The 15,274-nt window shown below is 50.6% G+C and overlaps 1 protein-coding gene across 1 annotated transcript in view; it reads left to right on the top strand.

The window, feature by feature from the left end:
• LOC144604774 (endosome/lysosome-associated apoptosis and autophagy regulator family member 2-like) overlaps positions 1-15,274 on the top strand; it is a 174,972-nt gene that overhangs the window by 137,400 nt on the left and 22,298 nt on the right. The window lies entirely within an intron of this gene.

Below are 15,274 nucleotides of genomic sequence, written 5' to 3'. Positions count from 1 at the left end.
GTGATCTTAAACAAAGTTATGAGAGGAATAGATGAACGGAGTCTCTTGCCCAGAGTAGGGGAATCGAGGACCAGAGGACATGGGGTTCAAATGAGGGGGGGGAAATGATTTAATGGGAACCTGAGGGGTAACTTTTTCACACGAAGGGTGTGGAACGAGCTGCCGGAGGAAGTAATGTAAGAAAATAACTGCAGATGCTGGTACAAATCAAAGGTATTTATTTCACAAAATACTGGAGTAACTCAGCAGGTCAGGCAGCATCTCTGGAGAGAAGGAATGGGTGACGTTTCCGGTCGAGACTCTTCTTCAGACCTGCCGGAGGAGGTGGTTGAGGCTGGGACTATCCCATGGTTTAAGAAACATTTAGACAGATACATGGATAGAACAGGCCCACAATGTCCCACGCTGAGCAAACGGCCCAGGTCTGCCAGCACATAAACCACATCCCTCAGCAGCCCGGCTGGTCTTCGGCATTTCCCTCTAACCTGATAGTCCACATCTACGTTTCTTTTAGTTTAGAGAAACAGCGCAGAAACAGGCCCTTCGGCCCACCGAGTCCGTGCCGACCAGCGATCCCTGCACACTAACACTGACCTACACACACTAAGGACAAATTTATATTAATACCAAGCCAATTCACCTACAAACCTGCAAGTCTTTGGAGTGTGGGAGGAAACCGGAGCACCTGGAGAAACCCACGCAGGTCACGGGGCGAACGTACAAACTCCACACAGACAGCGCCCGTAGTCAGGATGGAACCCGGGTCTTTGTGTCTGTAATAGCTGTAAGACAGCAGCTCTACCCGCTGCGCCACCGTTGCGCCCTGAGCTTAAACTCTCCAGAAGACAACCCTTGTGGACTCAGGTAGACACACAATGCTGGAGTAACTCAGCGGGTCAGGCAGCATCTGTGGAGAACATGGATAGGTGACGTTTCACAGAGTGCTGGAGTAACTCAGCGGGTCAGGCAGCATCTGTGGGGAGAAGGAGTTGGTGACGTTCTGGGTCGAGACCCTTCTCCAGACTCAGCACTGCCAAGTCTAAGTCTAGTTTTGAACATAACGTTACTAGCAAGTGTGTAAGTAGGAGTGTACCGTTACTTACGAACACATCCATCAGCAGATGTTCCATCTTCACTTCCAGGTCCTCCAGCTTTGCAGCCAAAGTCATCGTGGTCACTCAGTGGAGCCCAGGTCTTGTCTCACCCCCTGGTACGTTAATCCATGGCTGATCCTCGTCCACAGCTACACATCGCTCTCCCGGGTGGGCAGGGCAGCGTATGGTCCAGCCCGATCCCAGCTCCACAGCGAGGCAGCCTCGACCCAGACCCACCCCTCACCCTGAGGCACGGAGAAGCCAACAATGGCCAGGACTGACGGCACTCTCTGCAGGCTGCCGAGCGAGCGAGGTCTGACCTCCTTCCACTTCCCCCTCTGCCTTTTATAGATGACTGCCCACACTGAGGGGCTTTGTGTGGTCTGCAACCACTTGCTTCCACGGCCTTCAAGGACTACAAGCCCTTGAGTATCTGCACCGCCAGCCCATCAATAGCTCATTGTGTTAGTTGTCAACTTCCCCTCTGTGACTACGAGGCTACAAAAGGGCGCCAGAACGAGAAAATACCACGGCTTTATCCAAGTGGCCCGGCCAAATATATTACAAGGGGCATCTATAACAGTGCTGGGAGTTTTACAAGAACGTTAGATTATGTTGCAAGATCTGTTGCCCAACACACAGTGTGTTGACTGTCACGCAAGGAACATTTGATAGAAACATGGAACTGCAGATGCTGGTTTACAGAAAACGACACAGAGTGCTGGAGGAGTAACTCAGTGGGTCAGGCAGCATCTGTGGAGAACATGGATAGGTGACGTTTCACAGAGTGCTGGAGTAACTCAGCGGGTCAGGCAGCATCTGTGGAGAACATAGATAGGTGACGTTTCACAGAGTGCTGGAGTAACTCAGCGGGTCAGGCAGCATCTGTGGAGTCTGAAGAAGGGCCCCGACCCAAAAAGTCACCTGTCCGTGTTCTCCAGAGAAAACCCAGGCGAGTCACGGGGAGAACGTGCAAACTCTGTACAGACAGCGCCCGTAGTCAGGATGGAACCCGGGTCTCTGGCGCTGTGAGGCAGCAGCTCTAGCCGCTGCACCACCGTGCCGCCCTTTTCTTTCTATATTCCCGTCAAGTGTCTGAGATTGGGGGGGGGGGGGGGGGAGGAGAAAGCTGGAAGAGAGGTGGAGGCAGGATAAAGCCAGGTGAGTGATGGGTGGATACAGGAGATGGTTGGAACAAAGAGATGAAAAAACAAAAGGTATGGGATGTGGACCGAAGAAGTGTGAATTGTGAAGCTAGAGGAGGGAAGGGCGAGATGTGTCTGGATGGGGCCCAGGTAAGTGAGGGGGGGCCATGTCTGGATGGGGCCCAGGTAAGTGAGGGGGCCCTTGTCTGGATGGGGCCCAGGTAAGTGGGGGGGGCCCATGTCTGGATGGGGCCCAGGTAAGTGAGGGGGCCCATGTCTGGATGGGGCCCAGGTAAGTGAGGGGGCCCATGTCTGGATGGGGCCCAGGTAAGTGAGGGGGCCCATGTCTGGATGGGGCCCAGGTAAGTGAGGGGGCCCATGTCTGGATGGGGCCCAGGTAAGTGGGGGGGGGGCATGTCTGGATGGGGCCCAGGTAAGTGGGGCAGGGGGAGAGGGAATGTGTGTTGTGGGTGTAAACATCGCCGATCATCTCCAGAGAGAACTCGAGCATTGAAGGAAATGCGATAGAGCTGCTGCCTCACGGCGCCAGTGACCCGGGTTCCATCCTGACCACGGGCGCTGTCTGTACGGAGTTTGTACGTTCTCCCCATGACCTGCGTGGGTTTTCTCCGGGTGCTCCGGTTTCCTCCCACTCTCCAAAGACGTGCGGGTTTGTAGGTTAATTGGCTTTGGTATAAATGTAAATTGTCCCCAGTGTGTGTAGGATAGTGTTAGTGTGCGGGGATCGCTGGTCGGTACGGACACGGTGGGCCGAAGGGCCTGTTTCCGCGCTGTATCTCTGAACTAAACTAAACTAATAGGGTGGGAGATGCTTCGACTAAACTGAATTTTGGGACAGCATGAAAGAATGGGCCGAAGGGCCTGTTTCCGTGCCCTTTCTCTAAACTAGATTAAACTTTATGGGTCTGCAACTTTAATTATTAACTCTGGTTCAAGAGTTTGAACAGTTTGCACAGATTAATCCAAAGGCCAAGCAATTAGACAAGACAATACACTGAACTAAATTAAACTCAGCCAGGCCTGTCCATCAGGAGGGTCAAAGACTGAGATTGTACACAACAGGCTAACGTTGTGGAATGTGGACTCCATGCCAAGAGAGGAATTGTTCATTCATCTGCTGGTGCCCTCTTCAAAGGATATCCAGAATTTACTTTAGAGATACAGCACGGAAACAGGCCCTTCGGCCCACCGAGTCCGCGCCGACCAGCAATCCCCGCACACTAACACTATCCTACACACACTAGGGACAATTTACATTCATACCAAAGCCAATTAACCTTCAGACCTCCACGTCTTCGGAGTGCGGGAGGAAACCGGAGCGCCCGGAGAAAACCCACGCAGGTCACGGGGAGAACGTGCAAACTCCGTACAGACAGCACCTGTAGTCAGGATCGAACCCGGGTCTCCGGCGCCGTGAGGCAGCAGCTCTACCCGCTGCGCCACCGCCACACTAAAATGCCCAAAACACCATGCCAAATTATTTGCATGTTGACTTTGGTTCTCATGAGGAAGGTATCGGACATGACAGACAGGCCGCAATGGTCACAGAGACAAATAGCACAGAAACAGGCCCTTCGGCCCACTGGCTCCATACCGACCATCAACCGCAAATCCTATTTTATTCAGCACAACAAAAGGCGTACACAAGGCGTAAATTGTCCCTAGTGTGTGTAGGATAGTGTTAGAGGAGAGGAATAGATCGGGTAGACGCACAGAGGTGGCGCAGCGGTAGAGTTGCTGCCTTACAGCGAATGCAGCGCCGGAGACCCGGGTTCCATCCCGACTACGGGCGCCGTCTGTACGGAGTTTGTACGTTCTCCCCGTGACCTGCGTGGGTTTTCTCCGAGATCTTCGGTTTCCTCCCACACTCCAAAGACATGCAGGTTTGTAGGTTAATTGGCTGGGCAAATGTAAAAATTGTCCCTAGTGTGCGTAGGATAGTGTTAGTGTGCGGGGATCGCTGGGCGGAGTGGACTCGGTGGGCCGAAGGGCCTGTTTCCGCGCTGTATCTCTAAACTAATCTAAACAGAGTCTCTTGCCCAGAGTAGGGGCAACCCAAATAGAAGGCTTGGATAGAGTGGATGTGGAGACGATGTTCCCACTCACGGGAGAGTCTAGGACCAGAGGGCACAGCATATTAATTAGACGACGTTCCTTTAGATTTAGAATTAGATTTTTGTTTTAGAGGTACAGCGCAGAAACAGGCCCTTCGGCCCACCGGGTCCACGCCGCCCAGCGATCCCCACACACTAACACTATCCTACACACACTAGGGACAATTTTTACATTTACCAAGCCAATTAACCTACAAACCTGTACGTCTTTAGAGTGTGGGAGGAAACTGAAGATCTCAGAGAAAACCCACGCAGGTCACGGGGAGAACATACAAACTCCGTACAGACGGCGCCCGTAGTCAGGATCGAACCTGAGTCTCCGGCGCTGCATTCGCTGTAAGGCAGCAACTCTACCGCTGCGCCAACCGTGCTGCCCCTTTAGGAAGGAGATGAGGAGGAATTTCTTTAGTCAGAGGGTGGTGAATCTGTGGGATTCTTTGCCACAGACGGCTGTGGAGGCCACAAGTCAGTGGGTATTTTGAAGGTGGAGATTGATAGATTGTTGATTAGTGCGGGTGTCAGGGGTTATGGGGAGAAGGCAGGAGAATGGGGTTAGGAGGGAGAGATAGATGATTGAATGGTGGAGTAGACTTGATGGGCCGAACGGCCTAATTCTGCTCCTAGAACTTATGAAATGCGGAGTGCCCATAACTGAGAGAAAGAAGAGTGATGGAGATTGTGTGGCTCAGCTGTGGGAGAGAGACAGAGAGGGGGGACACAGCACCACAGTTGGGAGGTCAGGTTGCAGATGTATAAGACGTTGGTGAGGCCGCATTTAGAATATTGTGTTCACTTCTGGGCACCGTTTAATAGGAAAGATGTTGTCAAGCTGGAAAGTGTACAGAGAAGATTTACGAGGATGTTGCCAGGACTAGAGGGTGTGAGCTACAGGGAGAGGTTGAGCAGGCTGGGTCTCTATTCCTTGGAGCGCAGGAGGATGAGGGGAGATCTTGTAGAGGTGTACAAAATCATGAGAAGAATAGATCGGGTAGATTCACAGAGTCTCTTGCCCAGAGTAGGGGAATCGAGGACTAGAGGACATAGGTTTAAAGTGAAGGTGGACAGATTTCATAGGAATCTGAGGGGTAACTTTTACCTGCAGAGGATGGTGGGTGTATGTAGTTGAGGCTGGGACTATCACAACGTTAAAGAAACAGTTAGACAGGTACATGGATAGGACGGGTTTGGAGGCATATGGGCCAAACGCGGGCAGGTGGGACTAGTGTAGATGGGGCATGTTGGTCGGTGTGGGCAGGTGGGACTAGTGTAGATGGGGCATGTTGGTCGGTGTGGCCGGGTGGGACTAGTGTAGGTGGGGCATGTTGGTCGGTGTGGGCAGGTGGGACTAGTGTAGATGGGGCATGTTGGTCGGTGTGGGCAGGTGGGACTAGTGTAGATGGGGCATGTTGGTCGGTGTGGGCAGGTGGGACTAGTGTAGATGGGGCATGTTGGCCGGTGTGGGCAGGTGGGACTAGTGTAGATGGGGCATGTTGGTCGGTGTGGGCAGGTGGGACTAGTGTAGATGGGGCATGTTGGTCGGTGTGGGCAGGTGGGACTAGTGTAGATGGGGCATGTTGGTCGGTGTGGGCAGGTGGGACTAGTGTAGATGGGGCATGTTGGCCGGTGTGGGTGAGTTGGGCCGAAGGGCCTGTGTCCACGCTGTGTCACTCGTTGACTATAAGCTGACCTCCTGCCTGCGTGAATAAATCTCCCAAGTTATTCACGGTAATTCTTTTGACGGATAATCGACGTTCTGAGAAATCGCTTGTGAATGGGATTTGGTTTGGGGGAATAAAAGCATCACTAATCTAGTAAATGTAATATTTCCAGTAAACTTGCTGAGCTCAGCATAAACCACCCAGGCTAAACAGGTCCACCTTTATTCAGTTCTACCTGCCTGACCCAAAGTACTAACTGGGAATTAAAGGCAATCACAACTTCAGAGTCTTGAATGATATCTTCAAACCAGTTAGATCTCTGCTTCTCCTGATTGCAGCATTAGCCAAGATGTGTTAATACATTTTAAACCCATGCGTTTCTCTCTGTTTATTTCGTTTGAAAATGTCACATCTACGTGACTACCATGCCCAAATACACACAGGCCCCCACCAATATCCCGGCACCCTTAGTTCCACAGACCTTCTAGATTATCTGTTTTGCCGGATAAACAGAGGCCACTGCCTCCACGAGAAACATAGAAACACAGACAATAAGTGCAGGAGGAGGCCATTCAGCCCCTCGAGCCAGCACCACCATTCAATATGATCACGGCTGATCATCCACAATCAGTACCCCGTTCCTGCTTTCTCCCCATATCCCTTGATTCCGTTAGCCCTAAGAGCTAAATCTAACTCTCTCTTGAAAACATCCAGTGAATCGGCCTCCACTGCCTTCTGTGGCAGAGAATTCCACAGATTCACAACTCTCTGGGTGAAAAAGGTTTTTCCTCATCTTGGTCCTAAATGGCCGACCCCTTATTCTTAAACTGTGGCCCCTGGTTCTGGACTCCCCCAACATGGGGAACATTTTTCCTGCATCTAACCTGTCCAATCCTTTAAGAATGTTATATGTTTCTATAAGATCCCCTCTCATGTTGGGGGAGTCCAGAACAAGGGGCCACAGTTTTAGAATAAGGGGTCGGCCATTTAGAACGGAGATGAGGAAAAACCTTTTTCAGTCAGAGAGTTGTGAATCTGTGGAATTCTCCGCCTCAGAAGGCAGTGGAGGCCAATTCTCTGAATGCATTCAAGAGAGAGCTGGATAGAGCTCTTAAGGATAGCGAAGTCAGGGGGTATGGGGAGAAGGCAGGAACGGGGTACTGATTGAGAATAATCAGCTGTGATCACATTGAATGGCGGTGCGTACAGGCTCGAAGGGCAGAATGGCCTCCTCCTGCACCTATTGTCTATTGTCATCCTGCTAAATTCCAGCGAATACAAGCCCAGTCGACCCGTTCTTTCATCGTTAACCAGTTTGTCTACAAATGCAAAATAAATCAAAACCAGGGGAACAAAAGCCCAAATTCTCTGAACTATCCGGTTGGATCAGATGCAGCAGCATTCTGATTTTTGCATTTAATTTCATGCTAATTGTCAGCGTGAGGGAAATAAAATAAATATGGACCCTTTGCTCCAATTAGCGCAGTGTACACACACCTGGGAAATGAGACGTTAAATCACAAACCGCGTTCCATGTTCAGAGCGGAAATGCAGAGAGCAGAAAACTGAAGCTGCAACATGTAATCCTGATGAATAACCCAGTCAAAGTTTAATGAATTAAATCAACAAAGGTCACCGTCTCTATTAATAACAAGACCGCCAGACAGCGAAGCAATCTCCAGTTCAATTGACTTCAATTCATCACCGTCGAGATCCGTGTGTGTACAGAGGGAGAGAGGTTCTAAACACAGACGGCCCTGGCAGGGCACGAGGTTCCAAACCCCCACACAGATCAGCCTCATGCTGGGTTACAGTACGCCTTCAAGAGGCAAGAGTCAGAGTGCGTCATTGTCAGATGTCCCGGACAGAACAAAGGCAATCTTACTTACAGCAGCACAACACAATATGTAGACATGATACACAGTGAACAATAATAACAATAACAATAATGGTCCATTGTAGTTCAGAGTGTATTTGAGGTTGTAGTGTTTAACAGCACGATGGCTGAGGGGTGAAGCTGTAGCCTGGCAGCACTTAGGGGCGGACAGAGACACTGTCTCACAGCGCCAGAGACCCCAAGTTCCATCCTGACCTCTGGCTGCTGTCTACCTCATTGGAGACCCTCGGACTATCTTCAATCGGACTTTATCTTGCCCATAATCGTTATTCCCTTTATCCTGTATCTGTCCACTGTAAACGGCTCGATTGTAATCATGTATTGTCTTTCCACTGACTGGTTAGCGCGCAACAAAAGCTTTTCACTGTACCTCGGTACACGTGACACTGAACAAAACCAGAACTACAACTTTCATTAAAGTTAGCAACAGGCAACAACATGGACCATCTCCGACATCTTAGAGAAACATATACAATTCTTACGGGATTGGACACGTTAGAGGCAGGAAACATGTTCCCGATGTTGGGGGAGTCCAGAACCAGGGGTCACAGTTTAAGAATAAGGGGTCAGCCATTTAGGACTGAGATGAGGAAAAGCCTTTTCACCCAGAGAGTTGTGAATCTGTGGAATTCTCTGCCACAGAGGGCAGTGGAGGCCGATTCACTGGATGCTTTCAAGAGAGAGCTAGATTTAGCTCTTAGGGCTAACGGAATCAAGGGATATGAGGAGAAAGCAGGAACGGGGTACTGATTGTGGATGATCAGCCATGATCATATTGAATGGCGGTGCTGGCTCGATGGGCCGCCATTCAATGTGATCATGGCTGATCATCCACAATCAGTACCCCGTTCCTGCCTTCTCCCCATACCCCCCTGACTCCGCTATCCTTAACAGCTCTATCTAGCTCTCTCTTGAATGCATTCAGAGAATTGGCCTCCACTGCCTTCTGAGGCAGAGAATTCCACAGATTCACAACTCTCTGACTGAAAAAGTTTTTCCTCATCTCAGTTCTAAATGGCCTACCCCTTATTCTTAAACTGTGGCCCCTGGTTCTGGACTCCCCCAACATTGGGAACATGTTTCCTGCCTCTAACGTGTCTAACCCCTTAATAATCTTATACGTTTCGATAAGATCTCCTCTCATCCTTCTAAATTCCAGTGTATACAAGCCTAGTCGCTCCAGTCTTTCAACATATGACAGTCCCGCCATTCCGGGAATTAATCTAGTAAACCTACGCTGCACTCCCTCAATAGCAAGAATATCCTTCCTCAAATTTGGAGACCAAAACTGCACACAGTACTCCAGGTGCGGTCTCACTAGGGCCCTGTACAACTGCACACAGTACTCCAGGTGCGGTCTCACTAGGGCCCTGTACAACTGTACAAGTATTTGTGTCTGTCTTCGAAGGAACCTTGGCTCAGTTTTGCTTCAGTTCTGCATTTCCTCAACAACTTACACATTGCAAACATCACACACTGTGGTGACACTCAAAGATGTTTCTTCTTCACGGTAAGTTCATTTACTTTAAAAAACATTTAATTCAGGCCGGGAACAGGAAATTCCAGAATGTTCCAGAATGAATACTCTGCCCCCTGGCAAAAGGCATGAGTTCAAAGAAATCACTTTAATTGCCAATATTGCCCAAGAATTGTGAAGAGCTGAGAGGAAACAGCACAAAATCACTGCACGAAATCACTGCACAAATGCATCACTTGACTCCTTGATCATCGTCACATTTTTTGCACATCTTTCATTCGTTTGTTTCATTTCTCTCCACATCACCGTCTGTATCTCTCGTTTCCCTCTCCCCTGACTCTCAGTCTGACTCTCAGTCTGACTCTCAGTCTCGCCCCGAAACATCACCTCTTTCTTCTCCACAGATGCTGCCTGACCCGCTGAGTTACTCCAGCACTCTGTGAAACGTCACCTATCCATGTTCTCCACAGATGCTGCCTGACCCACTGAGTTCTTTGCTACAGACGGCTGTGGAGGCCACAAGTCAGTGGATATCTTTAAGGCAGAGATAGATAGATTCTTGATCAGTGCGGGTGTCAGAGGTTATGGGGAGAAGGCAGGAGAATGGGGTTAGGAGGGAGAGATTGATCAGCCATGATTGAATGGTGGAGTAGACTAGAAGGGCCGAATGGCCTAATTCCGCTCCGATTCCTTATGACGTTATGACCTCACGAGTTACTCCAGCATTTTGTGTCGATCTTCGGCACAATTTGTTTAGTTTAGAGATACAGCTCAGAAACAGGCCCTTCGGCCCACCGAGTCCGTGCCGACCAGCGATCCCCGCACACTAACAATATCCTACACACACTGGGGACAATTTACTATTTTACCGAAGCCAATTAACCTACAAACCTGTTCATCTTTGGAGTGTGGGAGGAAACCGGAGCACCCGGAGAAAACCCACGCAGGTCCCGGGGAGAACGTACAAACTCCGTACAGGCAGCACCCGTAGTCAGGATGGAACCCGGGTCTCTGGCGCCGTGAGGCAGCAGCTCTACCCGCTGCACCACCGTGCCGCCCCTAAGTGCTGCAGGAAGTCAGCGAGTCGGGCAGCATCTGTGGAGGCAGTACCCACTGACTTGGCCTCCACTGCCGTCTGTGGCAATGAATTCCACAGATTCACCGCCCTCTGGCTAAAGATATTCCTCCTCGTCTCCCTTCCACAGGGGCGTCCTTCTATTCTGCCCACAGCTGCTGCCTGACCCCGTGGGTTTTTCCAGCACTTTGTGTTTTGCTCAGGATGTTGGGTGGGGACGGTTCTTCAGACTGATGATGGAGTCGGGGAGGGGGGGGGAGAAAGCTGGAAGAGAGGGGTGGGTCGAGGTATTATCTGTTGTCCCAGGCTGTGCACACAGCCACCCACACACAGGGTGTGTTCACGTCTCACAGGCTGCTTGTCCACCTGCTGTTTACCAGGGAGGTGTAGCTGCCGTGTTCCCACGGTCGCTGGAATCTCGGCACAATTGCCCGCTTACCCGACTCTCCACACAACGACGTGGTGGTGCAGCGGGTAGAGCTGCTGCCTCACGGCGCCAGAGACCCGGGTTCCATCCTGACCACGGGTGCTGTCCGTACGGAGTTTGCACGTTCTCCCCGTGACCTGCGTGGGTTTTCTCCGGGTGCTCCGGTTTCCCCCCACACTCCAAAGACGTGCAGGTTTGTGGGGTAATTGTCCCTCGGTAAATTGCCCCCCGGTCGGTGTGCAGGGAGTGGATGGGAAAGTGGGAGAACACGGAACCAGTGTGAGCAGGCGATCGATGGTCGGTGTGGACTCGGTTTACAGTTTAGTTTATTGTCGCGTGTACCGAGGTACAGTGAAAAGCCTTTTCGTTACGTGCTAACCAGTCAGTAGAAAGACTGCACATGATTATGATCGGGCCGTTACAGGGCTGCTGGGACTATTTCCACACTGTGTCCCTAAAACCTGCAGAACCTGGAATAAGTGCGATGTGCAGACAGACGCTGGTTTAAATCAAAGATAGACACAAAATACCAGAGTAACTCAGCGGGTCAGGCAGCATCTGTGGAGAACATGGATAGGTGACGTTTCACAGAGTGCTGGAGTAACTCAGCGGGTCAGGCAGCATCTGTGGAGAACATGGATAGGTAACGTTTCACAGAGTGCTGGAGTAACTCAGCGGGTCAGGCAGCATCTCTGGAGAGAAGGAACGGGTGACGTTTCAGGTCGAGACCCTTCTTCAGACTGGAACCTAGAATAAGTGTGGATTGAGCTGGAATTGCAGAGCTAGTTGTGAAGTTCCCTCCATGAACTATCACACCACACGGACTCACACAACACACACACAGTTCACCAGAAAGTAGGAACCATTGCCAACAGACCCGCCAACAATCACCTCACCAACCTGAAGGCATATCTGGGATTGTTATAATTATTATAATCATTATTGTTAGACATAGTAATTATTATTATTGTACTGAACCGAGTAATCTGAGTTTAAAGAAGAGCCCGCAATGCACCAAACCCTCATGGCAGGTTAAAAGGACAGAGTGCTGGAGTAACTCAGCGGGTCAGGCAGCATCTGTGGAGAACATGGATAGGTGACGTTTCACAGAGTGCTGGAGTTACTCAGCGGGTCAGGCAGCATCTGTGGAGAACATGGATAGGTGACGTTTCAGATGGGAACCTTCTTCAGACTGAAACCCAAAACGTCACCTGTCCATCCACGGTTTCCGTTGAGTTCCTGCATCACCTTGTGTCCTGTTTATGTGTGATGATCATGCAAAGGTTTTGGAGGGATTTGGGCCAAATGCAGGTGAATGGGACTGGCCCAGTATGGACAAGGTGGGCCGAAGGGCCTGTTCCCATGCTGTGTCTCTAAACCAAACTAAACTAAAATCTGACTCAGTCAGAACTAATTATTTGATGTCTCCTTACCTATGGATTAACATAATTATTTTATTAATATGTTTGAGACCAAAAGCAAGATAGGAATATATGATAAGTGACACAAAATGTAGTTTTTGGACCGAGCTGCATGTGTTTCTGCCGTTGGGGACAGGTCACAGAGTGAAAGTCTTTGGCATTCCTCACACAATCTCAGCTTTGACTATTCCTCACCAGCACATAGATTTTTTTATCATTTTTCGCTGACTTCATAAATTCATAAGGGATAGGAGCAGAAATAGGGCCATTCGGCCCATCAAGTCTACTCCGCCATTCAATCATGGCTGATCTATCTCTCCCTCCTAACCCCATTCTCCTGCCTTCTCCCCATAACCCCTGACACCCGCACTAATCAAGAATCTATCTATCTCTGCCTTAAAAATACCCACTGACTTGTGGCTGACTTGAATCCACAGATTCACCACCCTCTGACTAAAGAAATTCCTCCTCATCTCCTTCCTAAAGGACATCCTTTAATTCTAGTCATTGCAGTGAAGTTTGGGTAGACGCACAGAGTCTCTTGCCCAGAGTAGGGGAATCGAGGACCAGAGGACATGGGTTTAATTAAGGTGAGGGGGAAAGATTTAATAGGAACCTGAGGGGTAACTTTTTCATACAAAAGTGTGCATTTGCAGGTCCGAGACTGTGGAACAGCATCCCTCTCCCCATCAGAACTGCCCCCTCCATCCACTCCTTTAAGTCCAGGCTCAAAACCTATGTCATCTACTCCCTAGCGTTTGAGGCGCTCTGTGAAGTGTTTATGTATGTGCTGTTATGTTTGTGTGCCATTGTGTGTTCGTTTCTTAGTACCTGAACTGATGTACAGCACTTTGGTCAACGTGGGTTGTTTTTAAATGTGCTACACCAACCTTGACAACCTTGACAAAGGGTGGTGGGTGTGTGGACCGAGCTGCCAGAGGAGGTAAGTAGAAGTTATTCAAAATTAGAGAAGTCAGTGTTCATACCACTGGGGGTGTGAGCTGCCCAAGTGGAATATGAGGTGCTGTTCCTCCAGTTTGTGCTGGGTCTCACTCACTCACTCTGACAGTGGAGGACAATAGACAATAGGTGCAGGAGGGGGCCATTCGGCCCTTCGAGCCAGCACCGCCATTCAATGTGATCATGGCTGATCATTCTCAATCAGTACCCCGTTCCTGCCTTCTCCCCATACCCCCTGACTCCGCTATCCTTAAGAGCTCTATCTAGCTCTCTCTTGAATGCATTCAGAGAATTGGCCTCCATTGCCTTCTGAGGCAGAGAATTCCACAGATTCACAACTCTCTGACTGAAAAAGTTCTTCCTCATCTCTGTTCTAAATGGCCGACCCCTTATTCTTAAACTGTGACCCCTGGTTCTGGACTGCCCCAACATTGGGAACATGTTTTCTGCCTCTAACGTGTCCAACCCCTTAATAATCTTACACGTTTCGATAAGATCTCCTCTCATCCTTCTAAATTCCAGTGTATACAAGCCTAGTCCGCTCCAGTCTTTCAACATACGACAGTCCCGCCATTCCGGGAATTAACCTAGTAAACCTACGCTGCACGCCCTCAATAGCAAGAATATCCTTCCTCAAATTTGGAGACCAAAACTGCACACAGTACTCCAGGTGCGGTCTCACTAGGGCCCTGTACAACTGCAGAAGGCCCAGGACAGGAGGGTCAGTGTGGGAGTGGGAGGTGAAACGGCCAGTGATAGGGAGGTCCAGTGGGCCGCGGCGGACCGAGCGTGAGTGTTGGGTACAATGGGCGCCCAGTCTACACTTGGCCAAACCTTGACCGCCTTCAACCTCCAGACCATGGTCCTTGCTCGCCGCCTCCATCTACTGGCCGCCGCTGGAATTACAAACCTGGACACGGACGGACAGGGAGGTAGACGAACACGTCCAACTGACCCACAAAACCTGCACGTCTTTGGAGTGTGGGAGGAAACCGGAGCACCCGGAGAAAACCCACGCAGGTCACGGGGAGAACGTGCAAACTCCGTACAGACAGCACCCGTGGTCAGGATGGAACCCGGGTCTCTGGCGCCGTGAGGAGCACAGTGGAGATGAGGAGGAATTTCTTTAGTCAGAGGGTGGTGAATCTGTGGGATCCATTGCCACAGACGGCTGTGGAGGCCACAAGTCAGTGGGTATTTATAAAGCAAAGATAGATAGATTGTTGATTAGTGCGGGTGTCGGGGGTTATGGGGAGAAGGCAGGAGAATGGGGTTAGGAGGGAGAGATAGGTCAGCCATGATTGAATGGCAGAGTAGACTTCATGGGCCGAATGGCCTCTTTCTGCTCCTATCACTTATGAAATGGACCATTGTGGGCTCCACCTTCCCTTAGTCATCAGTGCCGGCTCTGATTTGTTCTGAACCTTTTGTCTCGACCCGAAACGTCACCTATCCATATTCTCCACAGATGCTGCCTGACCCGCTGAGTTACTCCAGCACTTTACATCTGCCTGTGGTCAGGATGGAAGCTGTGTCTCTGGCGCTGAGAGACAGCGGTTCTACCTGCTGCACCACCGTGCCGCCCGGTAATTGTCTCTCCCGTCATTAACGCAGCCCTGGGCCTCAGCGCTGGTTCCTCTCCATTTGCGCTCCTTAGACCACGAGGCAAGATGGCCGCCTTCTGGCCACAAGGCTTCCACCTCATGGAGTCACAGAGTCACACGGCGTGGAAACAGGCCCTTCGGCCCAACTCGCCCACACCGACCAACATGCCCCATCTACACTAGTCCCACCTGCCCACACCGACCAACATGCCCCATCTACACTAGTCCCACCTGCCCACACCGACCAACATGCCCCATCTACACTAGTCCCACCTGCCCACACCGACCAACATGCCCCATCTACACTAGTCCCACCTGCCCACACCGACCAACATGCCCCATCTACACTTGTCCCACCTGTTCGCATTTGGCCCATATCCC

This window comes from Rhinoraja longicauda, chromosome 23 (assembly GCF_053455715.1).
Source record: "Rhinoraja longicauda isolate Sanriku21f chromosome 23, sRhiLon1.1, whole genome shotgun sequence".
In the NCBI taxonomy this organism is placed as follows: domain Eukaryota; kingdom Metazoa; phylum Chordata; class Chondrichthyes; order Rajiformes; family Arhynchobatidae; genus Rhinoraja; species Rhinoraja longicauda.
The sequence above is the reverse complement of the archived record's forward strand: the minus strand, read 5'-3'. Positions and strand labels throughout refer to the sequence as shown.